The following is a 23082-nucleotide window of genomic DNA, read 5'->3' on the forward strand; positions in this document are numbered from 1 at the left end:
GTCATTGAATGCTCTGCATGCTGAAATAGTGTGCAGGAACAAGGCTGTGAGAAGTATTTTAATAAATATTAAGTTCATGGATGAATAGCAAAAATATGTAAGTATTGATTAAACATGGCTGGCTAGCCTATGTAGCGTTGTCCAGTTGAGGAACACATGATTCAGAGTGGAAAGCTGAGGTTTTCCTCCTGGCCCTGAAACTACTTTTCTCTAAGACCTCAAGTTGTATTTTCCTCTGTGTCTCAGTTTCCTCATTTCTTAAATGCTGCTGTTTGCTAACATAACTGCAGACCATTGGTGATAAGTTATATAGAAGGACCCAGGAGTGAATATTATGGAACTCCGAGATACTAATTAATCATCTTTGGTTTTAGGTTCCTGGCCCTTTGCTGAGTGCAGACTTTGAAGCCCTGTGGGAGCCCTGTATAGAGACCAAGATTCCCTTTCTGTGTCTGAGACTTCTTCCATCAGCCTCAGAGCCCTGGTGCTCAGGGCTTACCTGCCTGCTGTGATGCCGCCCCTTCTTACAGGCCCTGCACCCTCACACCTAGTGCTGGGCTCCCACAGGCAGTGACAGCTATTGAAATGGCTTGGTAATGAACTGTAGGGCAGCACCTCTATAAATTAAATCTGAAATTTATCTTCATGCAGTCTGATGACCATACAGAGTAATTCTAGCATGTAGCATCTTTCTCCATAACAGCACCACATCATGGATCTGCATACCAAGGAACCCTTCATGTTCCCCACGGTCAGCACATATAGTGAGCTCTACCCAGTTGCTCTTGCAATATCCTGTTTTCCTCATGATGCTTCAGGGAATTTCTGGTATCTTCAGAAGTGCCCTTGAAACCGTTTAAGAGAAGTAAGTAAATGTGTTTTAAATAGGCTGTACTACTGAAGGTGATCTGAATGATGAAACAAAAGTATGCAGGTGACTAGTAAATGGCAAGGACATAAAATAGGAGACTGATGTACAGCTCATTTGGCACTTGCAAGTCCTCTGATGGGGTTGAGTGCAAACCCTAGTGAGGCAGATGCAGAAACCAACACCTCAAACCTCCTTGCAACCAGTGGAGTTGCACAGAGGTGGTGGTGGTGGATTGTGTGACTGATTTTTCCCATCCCATCCCCACTGTGTAATGGCAGAAATGGCAAGCTGTATTCTCTGGGCCTGCACTGGAAACACAGAGACAGCCCTTCCCTGGGATGCAGTGCGAGGTCTGGGGGCTGCCTCCTGCTCTGTTTTAGCAAGAGAACATCTCTACAGCTCCCCATACCACCTTCTGTAGAACGACAACCAACATATGACTTGGGATTGAAATTCATGCAGCTGATGGAAAAACAATTAAGATATCATTAAAATTCTATGTAGAGAGCCAAGAAAATGAAGATAATGTCAGAGGAAAGGTGATACGTAGGACAGTACAGAGAATTCGCTTAAGTTAAGCCTGTCATTAGGAAGCAGCACAGAAGGTGCTAATTGTACAGTGCATTTCATTCATCCCACAGAGAATAATTAACACTTTCCCTTCTGCCTTCACTGAAAAGAATGGATTCAACACATATGCTCTCTTGATAAGGCAGGAGTTGTCATATTCTGGGTCCTTATGCGCAGAAGAATTTTACTGCTGAGTTTCTTCACCTGCTGACTGTTGAAAAGGAAATATTACTAGTCATGTGAGAGAATGCTGAGTGTTTTCATCTGTTGCTGTTACAGAAATTTTTGACCCAAGAACAAGCATCAGAACTGGTTTTCAGGTAAACGCAAAATTAATTATTACCCTAAATAGGGAAGAGCTGACCAGAGATTGCTCCTACCCTGAGAATCTGCATAGATGTACTGGAAGGGATGGAGAACAGTGCAGACAAGGACTTCTTGGGCCCATGTGGGCTTCCGGCAGCCTGGAAGGGTGCTGGGGATTTTTTCTTAAGATTTATTTCCAGGCTGATTCAGCTATTGACAGAGAAACCAAAGCTCTTGCAACATGTAGACTCTGACCTGCCTTGCTACCCTGATCACTCCCAGTCCTGAGCAATATTACTGTGACAGAGTAACAGCTGCTTTGCAAAGCAAATCTTAACAGCGCCAGGTCCAGTTGGAATGTTTGCACACAGCTTCACTTTGAAGTTTGCACTTGAGCCTCCCACACTCCTCATGAAATTGAACTAGAGGTGATAGTCTTCACTTCCTTTTAAACTTGAGAAGATATCATTGCATATTACTACCCAGCTGATGCTGTACTCCAGTGGTGACTATGCTTCAAGTGATCCATGTCCATGTGGTCTTTCTATTTCACAGAAATAATTCAGATTGACTAATTAAAGATTACAAAGCAGTCTGACATTGTTGGCTGAAAATTCTACCTTGAAAATAAGATGGATACCCTACACACTCCGATACTTTTGCCAGAGTCTCTGTAAGACAAGGTGTGTGTGTACAAGCTGGTGTACTTGACGTTAACTGAAGTTTTTCATCCCAATTCCTGCAGAGACAGTCCAAAGAACCACTCTTCCCTCAGTCTAGGCATCTTCAAAGTTTTGGGAAGTTTTCCTTAGGACACTGTCCTCTTGATGCCTGCCAACAGCATCAGTAGATGGCTGGCTCTGAGTCTCGTGACAGCTGCAGTGTGAATGTGGGAGCTGCACAGTTACACAACCTCTCCACTGCCCTGCTACCCCACTGTTTGCATTACAGCAGCACAGCTAAAGGGGCCCTGTCACCCCCACAGTGGATTTACTTCTCCTTGGCACTTTGGGCCTACAAAAGTAGGCTCCTGCAAGGTCCCAGCTTGTTTTCAGCACTGTAGACACCTGCTATCATGTGGACTCTGAAAATGCTGAGCCAAATTCCTTCCAAATGTTTGCATACACTCTTGAGACAAAGCTATAAGGTGCTCTTGCCTCTCTCTGATACAAGCTGAGATAGCAGCACCCTGTCCTCAGTCCACCATTTCTGCAAAGGTCTGCCGGAAACCAGGGAACATCTGTATACGCATACCTCCCTGGCCTGGTCTTCACTTGTTAGCCCCACAGCTGACATGTGGGGCTTACATTGTTTCTGTACAGCCCCTTCTGTCCCACTGTTGCATCCAGTCCAAGCTGGCACATGAGTAATCTGACTGAAATTGGGTTGAGGGAGAATGAATTTAGTTCAGGGGCTGAAAAGGGATATGTCATAAACAAGACTTATGTTTCTTAAAGCACTGACACTATTCCCGGCCTAAGCCCAATGAGTTGCACATGAAGTCACTTAGGAAGGGTCTTCTTTGGGTTGGTCTACCTGTGACTACATAGCCATTATTTAGACTTCAACCAGTCTATTTTCATTCATAGACTGCTCACCATCTATCTGTGAAGCTTATGTTCCTCTGAATGCACCAGGAAGTTAAAAGGCAATGAAATGTGATAATCAGACAGGGGGAAGCAGCAAAGGAGGTGCCTTTGGTGCTTTGCTGAAAGTTAAAGTGGATGTGGTTGCCGGTGGTAGGGATGACTGATGTACTGGTAGGCCCAGAGGGATGTCTGTGAGGTGTGAGCAGCTGGGGTGCTCAGGGGTAAAAGCATGCAGACTGCCACTGTAGGAGATGCTGTCAAGCAATGAAGAAATCCTGTTTTATTGGAGTCAAGGAGCTCTTGGCTTATGGGATCAGGAAAGCTTGCAGGTATAGATCAGAGGTCTTAGACATCTCCAGACAGTCTTACAGTGTGACAGAAACAGCTAGAGAATTTCTTAGCCAAATGAGGAGCAATTACCCATCCCAAATTCTCCAACTGAAACGCCTGTCTTGGTGTCATTCCCTTGTAAATTGAAACAGCAGATAAAGTCAAAGAAACCAAAACCTGAAGGTTAATGACACAAACAACAGCAGGAAAGGCAGGTCATAGCATTACAAAAGGACATTGTGATTTTAGACCCTATTAACATGTGTCAAATGAGTAATTTCCATAAGAATTGTGAATGGAACTCAGTTGCCAGTGTAAGGGAGTGAGTATCTCTGGTTTAGGGACAGGAGACCACCAGCTTCCAAAATTTTGTAAGTATCAGTGATTTTTAGATGCCTAACAGAAAAAATGTCTCATGCTGGGCACCCAAATCCAGAGGCCACTTTTAAATTTGGGGTTTTTTTTCTGGTTGAAGTGGAAGAAACATTTCTAACATACAGTCCTTTCCTACAGGCACACTGACTTGAAAGTTAATCATAGTTCTGGCCCCAGATGGTTACAGCGAATCTGCTTCTCTGTCTGTGGGAGTCCTAAAGGATACTTGATAGTTGTCCAAGTAAGTGCTTAAAAATTGTATTATAAAGGCTAAGTAACTAGATAGCATAATCCAGAATGATCCCAAAGGAAATGGAGGTAGAATAAGTGTTTCAAGCCCTCAGCGGTGTCCCATAGATCTCACCTGAAATACAGATAATTGTATGGCAATGTACTATGAGTAACTATGTTACTCATAGTAGGTATGCACTGAAGACGTACCTTCCTATTTTCATCAGGGAAATGCTGCCAAAAGATACTTCCTGCTTTGCCATGGACAGGAATATTAATATTACATTATATGTAAGGAAATGTAAGCAAAATATTTTTCAGCCATACATCATATCATATATCATGTGTTATGTTATACTGTATGGGAACTTGGTGTGTTTGTCTGTACCTATGTTTGCTTTGCAAATTAATTTCCAAACAGCCAGCCCTGTTTCCATACCAGAAGCCCTTAATTAGTCAAGGAGAATGGTGCAAACTACTTACAGTCTCCTTACGTCCTTCCCTGCAATCCCAGGCAAGATAAATATAGAAATCTCTAGGGCTGAGATGTGAGATGCAGTATTGATGAGTAAATGTGGAATTGGCCTCACTCAAAATATCATTAGATCAACTGATGAATTAAGATAGAGATGGAGCTGAGTGAAATCCTGCTGGGGGTGGGGAGGGAGGGAGGGATGTGTGGTGTATGTGTGCTGCTGGGTCCCTTGCAGGCTTGCAGAAAGGCCAAAAAGAATGAGGTCTGAGACTGTAGAAAGTCTCAAGTTATATGAAGCTTAATCCAAAGCTCAGTGAAGCTGAAGAAAATCCCCCATGGTGCATTAATATTGCATGTGTTATGGGACTTTCTTTTTTTGAAGAGCAATTACCTCAAATGCAGGGACACAAGAATTCCACTAAACCTCAGTCTTACTCTGCATGAGGTTTACAATGGATATGAGGGAGGAAGGAGCTGCTTTTTCTCTCAAGGTGAATACGATAGAGTTAATTTGTGGATCAATTTCTTGAGTCACATCCAAGGTCTACACTAAGTTGCAAGAGATGAAGAAGATAGGAAGTCCATATGCCATACCTGCCATGAGCAACCAGAGAGAATAGAGGGAAACAGGCATGACCCCTTGCCTCATCCTTACCACGTCTGCTCAGGAGCAGCAAACCGTCACAGGCAATCAGCAACTGCATGTCTGTCAAGGATGCAACACATTCCCTCTCTTCTGAAACAACCTGTAAGGATGAAATATTGCAATACAAGTAAAACCTTTAGCGAAGGTTGAGTTTTACAGCTACACATACTAATGCCCTGTGAACAGGAATCATGTGTTCTGCTTTGTCATTGTTGTCTCGGTTTTGAAAGACAGGTGTCTGCTAAGGAAGGCAGAAGCCCCCCTTGAAGTGGCAGATATAACCCTTTTTCCCTCCAAGTTATTATATTTTGAAATCAAGGGCCTTTAGGCAAAGATGTGGGAAATAGGAATAACAGTTCTTTACTATATATATATATATATATATATGTATATGTATATAACCAGTCAAACAAAACAACAACAACTCTGGCAGTACCAGCACACACAAACCCAGTCCCAGCCTTCTCGGCTGTCGGGCCCTTTCCCCTCGGGTGCAGTTCCGCTCGCAGCCGGCAGGGGCGCTGGCGGCTCCCGGTGAGCAGGGCAGGTGCGATGGTTCCCCCGCGGCTGCAGGGGGCGCTCCGGAGCGAGCTCGGGGAGCACGCGGCACCCGTGCCCTGGGATCCCGGGAAGGGATGGGACAAAGGCTTCACAAACCCCTGGGCAGCCGATCCTGGACTCTCAGGAACAGCAGGCTGGAAAACGGCAGGCAGGAGCGGCAGGCTGGAACGGCAGGCTAGAACGGCAGGCTAGAGCGGCAGGCTAGAGCGGCAGGGACGAATGCAAATCCCGGGTGGCAGGCGAGATGTATCCAGATGGGAGAACCCCACGGATGCCCAGGCAGGCAGGGCGAGCAGGGCTACAGCGTAGGGAAAGCTCGAAGCAGCAGCAGCGGGGCAGGGCAGCCACAGCTCGGCCTCCAGCAGGGCAGGGAAAGCGGCTTTTGGGGTCCCGGCGTTGTTTCCAGCAGGAAGAGAAGAACGGCCAAAAAGAAAGAAGCAGCAGCGCCTTTCTCTGCAGCTTCTCTCTCCAGACGCTCTGAGCGAACTGACCCCACACCCAGGTGTAGACAAAGGAGTAGCCAGGCCCGCCCCACTCCCCTTTTTGTCTTTCTTAAGTACAGCTATTTGTCCCCTAGCAACATGCATATGGGAGAAAATTCCTTTAACAGGAAAAAAAAACTAAGACTAAACTAAAACCCCAACAATTGTAATAGTCAATGGTATTTGGAAGTTGTTCTATCAAGACTAAACCTCACTGCTGCAGCCTGGAGAACCCTCTCTTTCTGTTAAGACTCCTAGCAAGAAGGACTGCTAGTCATGTATGTGATCACTGGGCAAATGATGCAGCACAAGTCCATTGAGCAAACAGGCCAAGTAGGTACATGGAAATCTGCCATACACTATCCTGGGAATAAATAACGTGGAATGTGATACCTCTGGGAACCAAATGGTAGTGCAAAACATGCATGCAGAACTGTGAGCAACCTAAAGGGGTAAGCATCTGTACTTACAACATGCTAATTTACAATTACTAATGCTACACTCAGCAATTATGTTTTAAAATTGGTATTTTTTGTTTAACATGTGGCCGAGGACTGATTTCTGATATGATTTCAACTCCTAAATGAATTGCAGTTATTCTGGCACTTAATAATTGTGTAAATGGATGTGCAGGAGTTTATCTCTCAGTATCCAGTCTGGTTTTTATGGCTGCTATTTTATTCCTCTGTGATTGCTCTAGGATTGACTTTGCTTGCCAATACTTACAAGTTAAAACCAAGTTTTAATATATTTCTTGGCTTAAACATAAGATTGAGGGTAGGAGCTGTTTCATTTGTGATTTGGGTTTTTTTTTTCTCTGAATCTTCTTTTTTTTCCCTATTAATTCCTAATTCAGTTGCTCCAAGTCTGTGGTATATTGATATGTTTCATATAAAAGGAATAATAGCAATTTTCCCTGAATACGCAACACTTGGTGATGTGTGTTTTATTTAAGCAAGAAGGAAGAATCCAAGCAGGAACAGTTCTTTCCAGGGAGGGCAAGAAATGTCACCAGTGAAACATCATAGCACTGCTATGAGTATTTCAGCCTAACAGGGTTGGTGGACAGGAAAACGTTGGCCTTTGCTGACACTGAATCTCTCTCTTTCTTCCTGGAGGGATGCCTCCACTGCGGAGGGCAGCAGTCAGAGCCAGAATCAATATCAGGGATCAAGGAAACCACAGGAAAAGGGGAATTTCTACTCTGCCTACAGCAGAGTGAGAAGATTGGGATTAGCTGCCTAAATCAAGGTCAGATGCTCTTTAAGAGAATATTAGAGGCATCATCTGTGGGGTACAATTACAGAATGGGTAAGGTTGGAAGGGACCACAGTGAGTCATTTGGTCCAACCTCCCTGCAGCAGACCTAATTAAGCAAAGAGCATACACACAAAAGGAGTAGGAGAACATTGACAATTAATCTCTAATGGTTGAAACAGTTACAAGTCAGTGGGAGAAATGGGAAGAAGAAATCTACCTGGTTTGAAAGTGGAGGTGGAGGAGATTATCTCAAGTCTGTCTGGTTTTTGTGCCTCTGATAGATTCAGGACTCAGCAGTTTGTTCACACTACTACCTGAAGGCTCCCCTGTGGCATTATGAGGTCCTGATACTTTGTGCAGTTTCCCACCACCCTCCTGATCTTCTAGTGACAATGTCTGGCAGAAAGCATTACGCAGATCCTACCTTGTGAGGATCTTGGGATTTTCTAAAGGGCTCCGACCTTGTCAAGAGCAGACTGAATTTACAGTCAGCCCAAGCTGAGGCGGAGGAAACTTGGACTTCAGATGCTGGAGATTTTCAACTTCAAAGCACCCTTGGGAGCACTCTAGCAGGCAGAGCCTGGACAGAGCCTGGGAGCAGCAATCCTTTGTGAGCTTTGCAGTGGTTAGTTATGGTGAGAGGACGTTTTGGGTTTCCATGTACTTTCCAGTCTAAAGATTCTGAGCTCAGTGAATTCAGCAAAGCACATAAATGACCCTGGGCTCTGCGGAAGAGGAGAAAAACTTCAGACTAGATTTTTGCAATGCTGTACAAATGCTTCTTTACTCTTGTACCTCCATCCAGCCACCAGCCAAAAATTCTGTGTGAAATGGGTTCTTGATGTCAGTGTAGAGTGGCATGTGATTCCCTTATAATTTGGGGTGAGGTGAGGCTTTAATCATGAAACCTCACAGACTGGAACTATGAGGAGAAAGGAGAACATGCAATACTCTTTCAAAAGGTTGTAGAGTTTCCTTAATATCTATTTCCCAGAGCTGTCTGGAAATGTCAATATGCCACCTAAATGCTTTCCAGAACTTCTGCTGCATGGAAGCATCCTCAAGACTGTAATGCATGCTTTGACTTACAGCCAAAATTGTTATAAATAATCTGATTGATTACTGTCATCAATTCCTGGCTGCTAGAAATGCCATAGAAAAATATTTTTTCAAATATTTTTCTAATGACAGGATATAAAATAAATAAGCCCTACCATCCTTGTACCAATGTATGAGTTAGGCTAGTTCTGAAAATGAGATAATGGAAAATTCTACTTTCAGCTCTTGAAAAATTATTTTAAAAATATGAAGTCACTATGTAAAATGTAATAGAGTAAGTGAACATAATGTTAGTGGCCCAGAGATATAAAATAAACCTGTGGTACTTCGACTAGTAGCAGTCCTTTGGGCAGATATTGCTTATCTCACAGTATATTGATGTCTCTACTAGGCCTGAACTTGTTAGACATGACACTTCAATCTCAGACTAGATTACTGCAGCAGCTTTTTGCTTTAGGACATACAAATTCAATCCTTCTAACTTCACCATAGATAAATTTTTATGATACATATAAATTCCCTGTTGTGTACATCAAAACCTGACCATGACCAGACTGTCAATATGCAGAATATGAGGATGTTTTGTAGTTCTTTCATGCTGCTGCGCTTACTTTTCTTTCCCAGCATTTGTATATATATTTTTATAAGGGGAGGAAATAGGTAAGAGCCTCATATTGTGCTGAAAGACAAGAAAACATGAGCCCATTTGTATTGGTCTAATGTGGTGCAGAATAGCCTTTCAAACTTGAATAGGGCCATGCTCTTTTGTCTTGACCTGAAGCAGACTCAAAAAAGGAAATATTGGCATTGCGGAAATTATTTCCACATGCATGAGCTGCCTAGGAAACACAGGCTGAGGAAAAGTATACAGGGACCACAAGAGAGAAAAGAGTGAATTTTAAATACCTGGAGGAGAAAATACCAAGAAAACAGTATGTCCTCTTCTGCTGAAGGCTTAATCAACTTTGGCCTGAGCCTTCTGGCTTTTTGATCCTGCTACCCGAAGGACTGGCCATGTGCATTTGTTTCAGAAAGGCTCGCCTAGTTGTAGAGCACTGCTGACTCTGACTTCTTTTAAAGAAGATAAGAGCTTGCTCTGTTTCAGCATTGAACTCATTCACTGGTCTAGGCAATGGAGTGGCTCCAAAGAGGGATGAAGGAAGACTGCAAATCATGAATGAGGATGGTGGCAAGGAGGAACATGGTCCATTGAATGTTTTGGAGGGAGAGAGAATGAAGAATGTCAGGAGACTTGTTAGCAGCTAGATAAAATAGCATGTGTATAAAGTTGAATCCAAGTTCTTCTAAGAGGAAGACAGTAACAGGACAAGAGACACCAGGCACAATGTGGGAAATTCTCGCTTGTTATTAGGATTTGTTTTTCACTGGAAGGGTGATGTAGCACTGGAATTGATGATCAGAGAGTCTGCAGGATCTCCCACCTTGGAGATAACCAGATCTTGACTGGATGAAGCCCTGAAAAAACGTGACCTCAGCAAGCCTTATTCTGAGCAAGTAGTTTTCCCAAATAACCTGTGGAGGTCCCTTCCAGCCTGAATTATTCTGAGATTCTGGATCCAATCCTACAGCTGGCAATAGGAGGACCTTGGCTATCATGCTTGAGGACGGAGCAGTGTGAGTCTCTGACTCATTATTAGGTTGGAGTCACTCATGAATTCAGTATATTTCATGACAGAATGTCAAATTCCATGGGGAACCCGACAGCTACAAACTTTCTGACTCTGCAAGGCAAGAAATTATTTGCTTACTCATATCACTAATAAATGCTGGTATTTATCCTCTCCATCACTGTCAGATGATCCCTTTGAACTTTTCATGATACTTTGGACCAGGGCAAGAGCTTAGTTCCTGGGAAGAGGCAAAGGTATGCTTTGACCCAAATTTTCAAAGCCTCCAGTTGCTCATCTGAAACTTGGTCTGCAGGGACAAAGCATCAAGCGAATGGCAGTGGGATGGATCAAAGCAAATGCTCTGGGCTACGCTCTGCTCTTGAGGGATGCTCTGAGAGAAAGCTGTCTGTTGGTACTTCATCACAATGGTAATGCTCTAGGTTGCAGTGGGTAAGTTGACGGATTGCTGTTTACACCAATATTTTCTGCTGAAAAGCAAAATTCAAGGAGCAGCTCTGATGTTTTATCTTCTTTATGTGGGAACATGGCCAGCGTTGCCCATAATTCATACTATGTCCCACACCATTTCAAAACTGAGACTGACAACTTCTAAAATGAAGCTTAGTTATGCATGTGTTTTGTTAACTATATTATGTACTGACAGCAGCTTTTTTAAACTGAAGAACAAGAAGATGACTTCTCATTATCTAGATAAGACTTCTCATTAGCTAGATAAGTGCCACTAACAAAAGAGCAGAAGTTGTTTAATTTGGTCAAAAATCCCTGTTTCAGTTTTATTCAAAATACAGAATTTCATGGAGATGTGTTTTTATTTGCATTTCCATAGCCTAGAAAGGAGGCTGAAGGCACCAACAGCAGCACCTCAGATTGCTGCAGCAGCTGCCTGTGTGTTTGTACCCCAAAAACATTTCCTTGTCTTGTCATGAGTAAGTGCATGTGTGTGCCCTGCGTGCAGGCTGTTTGATTGCTCCCATCATGCAAAGCCTGGCAGAGATGTGGTGTTTCCTACACAAACTGCCATATCTTCCCAGCTTGCAAGTGAAAGGCTAAACATTAAGCAGAGACTAACGAGATTTCAGTTCTGCAGCACATTTTAATTTTCAGCAGTTTGTATTCTGCCATATACCAAACAGTCTTTCCTAAGGGAAAAAAGCAATGTAATTAACATGGGGTAGATTTCATTCAGTGTACTGTTTCCTTCCATTATTGTATTTGCCAGAGGAACTATTTAGAGAGAAGCTTTCTCACGGTATTTTGTACAATCCAAGTGTTTTTAGTTTGTCAGGGGATTTTTTTTTGTTTGGTTGGGGTTTTTAAAATTTGTTTTCAAGAAAGCACTACTTGAGAGGTTACATCTTCTGAAGCCATTGGATTTCAGTCATTTTAGATACATAGTGAGAAGGAAAGAGACAGTAAGAACTAAAACAGATTATTTTTCCCATTACTGGTAGGAACATCCTCATCTGAGTCCCATTGGAGAGGTAACTGCCTACATTAATAAAATAAACCAATATATAATCACTACCAGTCTTAATGCTGGGGCTGAATGACCTAATTCAGTAACTCATTTATGATGTGTTTTAGTAGTGTGGCCTCTCTCGTGTTACCTGAGTAAATAGAACAGATGCAGATGCTTGCCAGAGGTTCAGCATCTCATAAACTTGTCTTTATAGGCTAACCTGAATATCCCTTATAAATTCACTGCTCCTCACTTACTGGACTCAGTCTTCAAAGTAGGCATGAAAGCTAAAAATGCAATACTTACACTTACAGATCCAGTTGTCATTTCTCAGCTCAGTCAAACAGCAGTAAGCTAGAGAAACAAGAGTAGCACATAAATCACCTCTTTTATTAATAATTTTCCCCTGGCTTTAATGACCCTGTCTTCCTTCATCATCTCAGACATGGTGAAGTTATCGCACTATCTTTGTAGAGGCCTTTTCAGTCTCTTACAGTTCTAATTACCTAATTGAGGGACAACTAGTTTAGAGATGAACAGAATTTTTGCTCCGTGGTTTATTTCTTTCTGTGGTTCCCTCTGAGAGTTCTGCATTTTTCTTTATGAGGGTATCCATCTCCTGTGGAAGTTGACTGTGTGCTTTGGAGTTCATTTGCTGAGGAGGGTGAGCAAGAGCTGCTGTGTGTCAATAAAAGCAAATCCATGAAAAAATCCAGTAGCTAATCCAGTTCTCCAAAAACAACTGATGAAAGTAAGTAAATGTCATCCTTCAGCCTCTGTGCCAGGGGGTTTCCCAGATGAAGGCAGGCAGTGCTTGTGTCTTGAGCAAGTGCCTGAGCATGCTGATGGCTGGTCCAGTCTCACAGCAAAGCTACTGGGCATAGGCCACCAGCAATTTGGGGGTCAATATGGCACCTGTGCGAAAGGTAGCTGAGATGCTGGGGTGGGCAGAGACACCACAACATCCTTCTGTGCTTGAGAACAGTCACAAAACTTTCCAGGGGAGAGGGACCCGCCAAGGGTGACTGCTCTCATCGCTGCTCAGCATCTTCTCTTTGCCAGTGGAAGAAATTAGGACATCTGTCTCGTCTTTTTAATGCCAGTAATGTAATTTCTTCCTCCTTCAAAATTGATTCATTTGAAGCCCTAACTTAAGGCTGGTTTTCCATGAGCATATTCATTTTTTGGAATGAAGTCAGGTTTTCCAGTTGCCTTCTTGATTAGTCTAATGAATTTTCCTCCTTTCCCACCATCAAATGCACTTTTCCGGAGGAGGGGGAGGTTAATCTCTGAAGGAAAATTATTCTTCTATGACACAGGAAAAGTTTTAAATGAAGATTTTAAAAGTGCCTGATCATTATGGGGTTCTCAATATTTCAGGTACTCTGTTCAAAAACATTGTAAAGTGACAGCAAATGCTGGTTACCTGCCCTCTGATCCCCGATGCTATTTATTTGAGGTGTCCTAAATTAGCAAACAAGACCATCATTCAATTTGACCCAAAATACTTCTCAAACATTCAAGCTTCTAATTCTGCCGCAGTTCAGAAAGCTGTCTGAATGTTGCCAAGCCTGAAGTTTAAAACAAACAGTTAAATACTTGGCTTTTTAAAATTGTTTCTTGTTCTCTGAACTTTCCATGTTCATGTTTTCAATCTAATTCTTTTCAGAGAGAGATTTTCTTCTCCCCTTGCTTTCTAACTAACTAGCCATGTTAAGGTGCTAAAAAAAATGCACAGCAGAAGAAACTTTATTAAATAGGATAACTCTGCCTACAGCCTCAACCTAAGCACAGAGACTAGAGCCTCCACTCACCTTGACTCTACATCCCAGCTAACACCAACTAGTCACTCTACAGGTGAGGTGGCAGATACTCTTCTGCACTTGCCCAATGCCAATCTTCTCCATCTTTCTGCACAGCATCTGCTGTGATCATGACTCAGTCCCTGTGGTGCCCAGCTGCTCATTTTGCCCAGACATTCTGCAGGTCTCCATCACCTGTTTCAACATTGCATGGGAAAAGGACTGGGGGAGGTAACTTCCATGCTTCACATATGAGGTATGAATTACATTACTTTTTACCTGTGTTGCTTCATATAAATAATGTATTTCCTTTTTGTAGATTTATTATTTACTCTTGCTAGAAAATAGTGATGTTAATGTTGACTTCTTCCTTAGGCTTGAATACCCAAAGACACAGTGAGTTTTCACCAAGTGTTCCTCAAAGAACAACTCAGTATGAGAAATCCTACAAATCCTACACTTATCCCTGTAATCAGTCCTGCAAACAGCCATAGACAGGATTCCAAACAGTTAATGGCAAATAGCTCATTTTCTCTCATCTCCATACAAATTCCTGTCATGTTGCATTACATGTAAACAACTGAGAAACTTAATGACATGCCTTTCAGTCAAAATTCATATGGCTTTTCAGTCTGAGCAGATTAATTGCAGTTTATAACAATATAAAGTGATTCAATTTGATTAGAGTTTCTATTGTTGAGATAAAGTATTTTATGTGAATGTAAAGCTAAGTTTTCTGCTGGCATGACATTATTGACTTCTGTGGAAATATAAAATACTCATCTAAAATCCATAGTATATCATTGTTGGTGTGCTGTTACAGTAAAAAAATTTTATGAGCTTCTGTAAATTAGATGTGCCAGATCAGATTCCAGGCCCCATGGAAATGTCATTGACAATGAAGTGAGGCAGTGGGAATATTTTGCTTTGGAGGAGACAATTTTGAATGAATCTTTTAGCTTTTTATGATTTTGAAGGGTTTTCTACTTCCATTTTTTCAGCATCCCTGTCTTCTTCTTGATGTCTTGCTCTTAAAATCTGCTTGTAATTTTCTTTAGTTTCAGTCCTATGTACTGTAGAGTTGTTTCTCTATTCTTGCTACAGACATTGCTCTGGTGTTCCATAGTAATCCCACAGACCCAAGCCCAGAAGCCCTGCAACACAAGTTCTGCTTGCTTGCTTGCTGCCAATAGGGATAATGTGAGGAACTTCCATGAAACCTCTCTGAGTACATTCCTCACTGAACAATATGTACCTCAACAGTTTAGGGTGCTTGCTTTTTTTTTTTTTAGTCTCCAGCTCCTCTCCTCTCTTTTTAAAAAGCAAAATATTACAGAAAATATATTTAAGTGGATAATGAATGCGTGGCTTGCTTTGTTTGTTCATCTGTTTTGGTTTTGTTGTTTGTTTTTGTTTTTTTTTTTTTTTTTTTTTTAAATAATACCAGTTTTCTTTAGTTTACTTTTCTTTGTATAGTTTTCCAGTTTGCAGAATGATACGTTTGGAGGCGATCACTGCTCAGAGATGTAAGAAGTTGTTTGTGGTGTTTTGAATCCCATAGAACTGCACTGGGAGGGGAATTGAAATTTTTTGGCAAGTTTGTGGGCTTGCCAATGCAACTTCACTCTATCCATGCTGCTGGACTAAAAACAAAGGTCGCAAATACTCTGCAGAAACTGCCAGTGTCTGATTATTTGGCCTCCTACTGAGTGATCAATATTCCAGCAGAGTTTCACTTTTACAGGACTAGCACATTCTATAGAGCCGGAGGCATTTTTAGTGTATTATTAGGAGTATTGCATTTACCTGTTACAATACTGCCTGATACAGGGGACCAAAGCAAAAACACTTTGTGGAAAAGTACAGGGTGCTGCACTTCGAACTGAAGCTGTGTGTATAGGAAAGAGGAAGCATGTAGTTCATACCACCAGTGGGGTATGTTACATACAGATCACATTAAACCGGGTTGCAGAATTGAAGATGTGTAAATCAGCTTTGTAAAATTCTGAAAATGTGTTAAAAATGAGGAAAAAAAAATTACATTATCAAAATGTCACTACTTTCGTAAGTGTAGAAATCCTTTCTACATAGATTTTTCATCCCTGTCCATTTCTCTAAGACATTTTTTTTCAATATATTCACTCAGAATGCCTAGAAGCTTTTAGTTTTTGATGGGAGGGATTTTGAAATATACTATTTTCACACTGCATGTAATAGCATGATTAGGAGTACAATTACTGCAAATTCCTTCATTTCTCGGTGTGAAGATCTCCAGAGGCAGCAGGAACCACTATTGTTACATGTGTGTTTTGTCACTTGAGGGTTGGGATTTTTTCATTTTGTTTATCCTGTCTGCTTGTAAGACGTCACTCCTTAAGAAGTACAGTTTCAATCTCAGATTACAGTCTCAGATTTGGGTGACTTAATTACTTCGATGATTATTGAGGCATGGTACAATATGCACCTCCCATGAGAATTTTTAGCTTCTCTTAAGTCAGAGGCTGTTGGAAATAAAAATAATCATCTGATAGAATCAGATTTTCATAAAATAATAATAAAAAATCACCACTCATAAAGATTTTTCAAAATAAAATTTCAGTGTCATTTGGAAGTTACTGATAATTTGTACAACTGGATGAACACTCTTTTATAACCATCATAGGCAGAGCATGAGGTTACTGGAAAAAATAGGCTCTATAATGGATTTTCTTTAACTGAGCATCCTCAAAGAAATATGGGTTAACAGGCCATGAGGTGACTGCATGGGCAAAATAAGATACATAGCAGAAAATGACAGAAGTCAACACTAAGAGGAATGAGATTTTTTAGACCTATTCCAAACCTTTGTCATCTCCAAACCTTGCCAGTCAAGACGAGTCTGCTATGCTATAGACCAGATTTAACCAGAACACTTATTTGTCACAATCAGTAGCTGTTAAGTATCAGTAACTCTGAAAACAAGGGATTATATTTTCTTCTCTCTTCAGATTCTGCTTTGTCTACTGAATGGGGAGTGGAGCACAAGAGGAGCACAAGTGCTACCAGTGGTGACCAAAAGCTGTGGTGACCTAACCTGAAGTCCCTGATGAGGTACCCATGAATGCTGTGTGAGCACCCTGACGGTGGGCAGCACTCAGAGTTCTCATCAGCCACTGGTCCTTTAGTGCTTCTTCAGGCAAATGATGCAAGCACTTCTGTGTGAGAACGGACACCCTTTCCCTGCCTCTGCTGTAAAAGCAATGCAGATACATGGGTGAGATCAATTGTCCCACATTTCGGGCCAACAAGCATTTCAGGAACAGCTTCAAAGGCATGGAGCTCAAACTAATGAGAAGGTGGGTACAGGCAATCAGATTTACTGTCTAGTCTTGGAAAAATCAGAATAATTTATTTTTTCTGTCTTGATCAGGATTTTTTTCTTTAAAATAGATAAGAAACTTTTCTTTTTTTTAAATAAGAAACCTGGAAATTACTGCTTAAAATCAATAAGCTGCAATTCCTATGAGAATGGCCTATCTGGAGCAGTGGGTTTATACCCTCAAGGGAGAGGCTGGAGAAAGTCAAAGGAAAAACCAGGAGTACATAACTGTTTCTGGACTGATTCACAGATCTGTTTGCCATCAATGCTATCATTGTGGTGGTGACATGGACTGTTACAGCTAAGAGCAAAGAACACTGAAAGTAAAGGGGTTTGACCCTACAGCTTGAAATACTCAAAGGTTTAGTGTTTTGAGTAAGGCGATAATCCAAAGCCTATAAAGGCAGAAGAAAAACAGCCTTTTGCTTCAGTGGGCATTGCATCAGGCCTTCAAATAACTGGCAATCAGCAGACTTCATACTGTGTAATTCTGTATGAAAGAAGCATTAGTTCTCCAACATACAGTCAGCTGAGGAGGAATAAGACATGCTGTGTCTTTGCAACTCACCCTTCTGGTCAGCAGACATCCCTGTCACTGCAGGCGATGTAGATGTTCTTGAATAACTGGTGGAAAGACATCCAGCTCTGCTTTGCAACTGCTGCTTCCTGCTAAGCCAGAGAGAGAATTAGCAGAGATCCCATTGTCACATACCCAAAATCTGAACCCTGGGTTATATTTAAATGAGCACAGGAAAGAGTCTGAAGACTCTATGACCCCTGTGAATTGGGGGATTGGTTTTTATAAACTAGAGGGTGAATGTCAGAAGATCAGATTACAAGTGTCTACCTGTGTGTTTTCACTGTGTGGTGGGTCACCTGGAGTTCAGGCTCTGTAAATTCCAAGGAGGTGGTTCCAGAGCAGTTTGAGCACTTCAGCAATTCCTAGCAGTGGTGGTCTCAATTTGGGAAGGATTTCCTAACACATCTGAAAGCCAAAAGCTCCTTTGCTAATTAATATAGAAGAGTGAACCAGTGGGTAAGTCCCTAGAAGAGAGACTAAATCAGGCTAATTTGTTATATAATCCCTTTTAATATGGTGAATTAGGGTGATGGCTAGACAACTACATATTTAAATCTTCAAATAATTACAGGTGGGTATTGACATTAAAGGTGAGAGAGAGCAAGTTAATTTCTGCGTGTTGTTTTCAGCACGTGCCAAGCTCTTACTTCACACCAGTGAGATGAAGTAACAGTTGGCACAAATCACCAAAAGGAGAAAATTAAAAACCACTAAAGCCCAGCAACCCAAACTGTCACCTGCTGACAATCCTATTTAGTCTCTTTGCTGAGAAAAAAAAAAAAAAAAAGTAAATGAAGGCCTCAAACAGAGTATTCCACCTGAGTAAACCTGGGTGTCTGGTTGGGTCCTCCTCAATGCAAGTAATGTGTGAGAAGGCAGCAATAGCCTCAGTTTTCCAACCTCCTCCTCCTCTATACCTTTGTGAACTGCTGTCATGGGCAGCCCCAGAGTGGGGCAGGGCAGGATGACAGCACTTGGCTCAGGTTGGTCCTTTCTTCTGCTGGCACTCTTGGCTATGAAAAACCTGTTCCTCCCCATTGATAGGAATGGAGGTGCTTGGGGCTGCTCCACCATGTGAATCAGGATAGTGGAGTTTTATGACCTCCCCTTGCTAACACTACTGAATATGACCCAAAACAGCTGGAGGTAGCTGTATCTGCACAACCTGCCCCTAACTTGTGTCCTTACATAGGCCTGGGATATCTTTGGCATTTATGCCATGGCCGCCAGTGCTCCAGAGGCACAAAGGGGTTCTAATGTCCGGCCCAGTCCCCTGCTCAATCAGCCCAAGGACTTGCTGCCCATGTCTGCCCCCAAGCCCATCTACCTCAGTGATGCTGCAGTAGGGCCAGGCTCCAGCTGCCCACAGCCCTGCCTGGACATGGGCCCCCCAGAGCCAGACCCACATCCTATCCTGTCACCACAGCCCATGTGGTGCCCTGGCAATGGCCGTGGGTTAAAGGTGTTCTCCCACATGCTTTCCGTTCAAGATGATGTCCTTCACTCACAGGATTCTATGACCATCTAAGTCTTCCCTGTCACTTGCATAAGTACACATGTGAGTAAGTATATTTATTGAGAGTCCAACCATGTGTATGAAATATGGGATAAAGCATACAGAAGTATTATATATATTGTTACTCTAAGGTTTCCTCCTATCTCCCTGTCCTGCAATCTCCCTTTCTCCTCTCTTTCCCCTCTAGTTTGATGTCTACGGGGAAGAAGAGAAGCTGGGGGTGAAGTGAGGCAGCCTGTAAAGCAATGAATGACAGGCAAATCCATATCAGGAATTAATTTCAGCATGTTTCATATCTAATCACTCAGAAATCACACAAATTTACTCCTTTACTCCTATTTTGTTGATGGCTAGAATATTACTTGTAAGCCAAAGCTTTTGTGTTTAAATCACTCCCTTATTTTATTTTTAAATAAAGAATCTGTTTTGCAGTTTGACATGTTTCTTGTTTTCAGACTGTTGATTTTCTGTGTGGTTAACTCTAGGCTTCCTACAACTGACAGCTTATTATCTCACCTTATGAAAATTATGCATGACTTCTGGGAGTCATCTATCAAAAGGAGAGAGCACGCAACACTCTGAGAAGCTGGTACCTTCTCTCTAGTTATCCAGGTTGGTGGTTGTTCAGTGAACCTATTAATTGCCTGAAGTGAGTTGCATCTCTACAGGTATGGGACTGTATTGTCTTTCTTTGCTATGTTTAAATGGCGGATGTGTAATGTCCTGGCTTAACTTTATCTCTGGCCTGGTGGTTCCAAATGCAGCTGGCTACGTTCTCATTGGACAGTAGGCCCATCATGTGCCTGCAGAAGTAATGGCTGTAGGGGAATGTTCTGTCTTCCCCTTATCTCACACTCTCTGAAAACTGCTGCAGTTCAAGGTTGATGCCTTTCAGTGGAGCACTTACACACTTAGCTCTAAGCACTTAATTCCTATCATTTTGTTGCACAGGGATGGATTTAAGTGCCTACTCATAGTTCATGGTTTGCCAGCACTTCAACGGTTTCTTTTGCAGTGGCCAGATAAGATAAAAGTGACGAGCCAGCCCTACAGTCCTGTGCCTGGGGGTATGGTTTGCTTTCTGGTAGTGATGGGCAACACCATTCAAACCTTTCATGATACTCCATGTAGAAATTGGTGGGGCCCTATGCCCTGCTCACTGAGGATTAAGGAAAGGTGCTCTCCAGAAACCTAGGTCTGACCTTGTTAAGGTCCAGTTATTAAAATTATTGAGGAATTCCTCAGCCCAAATTAAGGTGCAAATGAGACCATATGACAGTGACAATAGTATGGATTCTATATAATAGCAAATATGAGGGAAAGAAAAGCAGAGAGAAAGAAATAGGGAAAGAGGATCTTGGGGAGTGGGGGGGGAGAGAGTGAGGTGGAGACAGACTAGGTAGAAAGTATTACCACTCTGTGGATCCCAATGGCATTCCATTGATGCTCTTCTTCTGGTCTTCCTGATGGTGAAGGTCCCCCAAAAAGCATAGAATTTCTGGGCTGATATATGCTCAGGCCAGGTGGCAATGTCCAGGTACATCACCCCTGGGGGGGTGGGGGGGCAGTCTCTTGCAACAGACTCTGGATCTGTTGTATCAGGTGCAGTCCTGTGGTGCAAAGCCTCTGGGCGGGCACTTGGGGGGGTCTTTGATGGATTATGGCACCCCCTCAGCTACCTCTCATGTGAAAGTCCTGTGGATGTGGCCTGTGGGGTTGGGGGTTTCACAGCTGGGCCAGTTTGTGTAAGGGAGATTGGCACTGTCTCTGACCAGAGGTTACACCCGAAACCTCTTCCCCCGCCTAGTTTCAGGGAATCTGTGCAAACCTGGCTTCTTCAGGCTGTGGTCTCCCCACCCCAGACTCAACCAGAGGTGGTGACTCTCAGCATGGCTGCTGGGTTTGGTTCCCTTGTGGATGCATTCCTTTGGCCCCAGCCTTGTTTGTTTTTTCCTAGGCCTGAGTGATTGAAGAATGGGTTTTCATTTATCTAATCTCCAGTCCAAAGTTCCAATCAGGCATCCTTTAGGGAGGGATGGTCTTCTTCATGCAGTTTAAAACTTTATATCAATGTTTGAGGCATGAACCATTCCATTCTCTGACGTACCTACAGAGAAATAGGAGAGGGAAAGATTCCCCTACTTTCTCTGGTTGTAGCTACTGGTAGCACCATGCTCTGCTAGCACAGGTCACCCCAGCAGCACAGTAGGGGTGAAGCCTTTATGCTGTGGCCATAATGGGTCAATCTGCCAGCACATCCTTTCCAAATCCTATACCACCATCCCCAGTCACCCACACCCACTCTTATCTGCTGTGTCTCCTCCCAGGATCACCCCATCCTTAAGAGTATGTTTAAGGGCATCTCAGAAAGTGAAAAGAGAGGAAAGGCATCATTTGTCTTGTCTATGGTCTGACTGAGCTAACAAAGTCTAAGCACCTTGTCCACACTGGGATTAGGTCCTAAGAAATAACTGATCACAAGAATAAGAGAAAAATAAATAGACCATATTCATCTGAATGGTAGAAGTAATTTTTGTGGGTGATGCCAAAATGTAATGGGGTGTGTTGGACTGTGGCCAGTGATAGACTCCAGTTTTTCACTCCAGTTACAACAGAGGTGAGTTCAGAAGATGTACCAGTCCTGGGAGGGGAGGGGTTGTAAGGTAGTGCATAATAATCTGTATCAAACTGAGACTTTTCAGAGACTTTTTAGCTGGAATTTGGAAATATCTCTGGAAGCTTTACAATCATTTAATTTTACTGGAATTTGTATGCATTAACATTTTTTTTCTATGGCAATGAAGAATGAGTTTGGCTTAGGACTAGTTGCCACTGGCTTCCCAAGAATTATAAAGCCAAGCTAATAAATGTCCTCGATCAGATGGCACACCTCACTCTTGTCCCCCTGTGGCTCTGTTCCAGACAGCTTCCAACCCAAGCAGCTGCTGGGGAAGAGTGAACTGCTGTGTCCAATTGGCAGAGCTGTGACCAGCTTTATTTAAAGGCTTTTTTAAAGGCTTGTGATAGAGCATACTCTGCTCTCATTTATACCAGGTGAAAACATAATATGAGTTTTAGGCCAGTTCTTGTCCTTTCGTGCTGCTGCAGCAACAAAAAGGAGTCAGAAAACTGCTCTCACTGATAAAGTCTGGAGAAGTCATCCTGTAAAGGAATAGCTTGGCTTGGGCAGCCCTGGCCCCCTGCTCTGCTCCTCGTGCTGACAGCACAGCTGAGTGCCTCTGGGAGTGTGGTCACCCAAAACCTCTGGGCTGCTGGCAGGGCCTAAGTGGCATGGCTCTGCAGAGGAGCCCTGTGGCTGCTGTCTTACCAGCTGCTGGCAGTTTTGGACAAGCTGCACTTGTGCCCCTGAGCCACCCTGATTTTAATTGTGGCCATCTGGGATGGCTGAAAGCGAGGTGAAAAACTGGACTACTTTGTTGACATGTGACTTTTAAGTTGTGTAGGTAATGATGGACAAGTTAAGTTGGGGAGGAAGGGCACTAGTCAGACACCTTGGGAATTCCTCTTTCTGAACATGGGTGGTATCTTTTGTGGCACTGCTTTGCCATTTTGTGCAAATTCCCAGCTTTTTAGAGATCCAGTCAACTATCAGACAAAAGAACCCTCACATTGTATGCCAGTCTGGATACATTCTTGATGTGAATGAATACAAAGACCTATTCATCACTCCTAATGCTCACATAACTGACAGATTAAATCACTCTCTGGCTGTGAAGATGACAGTGGCCCAATAGCTAATGCTGTCTAACAGCCTCCATTAGAAGACCTTGTTTTTGATTGTTTATAATTTTGCCAGACTTCAGCTGCTTGAGCTGGATTTTCCCATGCCGTATGTCACCAGAAACTGAAGGTTTGTGTGTGGAAGGTCCTAAATGAATAGTCATGGTGTTGCCAAGCTCATGTATCACTGAAAAGTCACTTGAACACAAATTTTTAGGG

The sequence above is a fragment of the Coloeus monedula genome (genome assembly GCF_965178545.1).
Source record: "Coloeus monedula genome assembly, chromosome: 2".
NCBI classification, from domain to species: domain Eukaryota; kingdom Metazoa; phylum Chordata; class Aves; order Passeriformes; family Corvidae; genus Coloeus; species Coloeus monedula.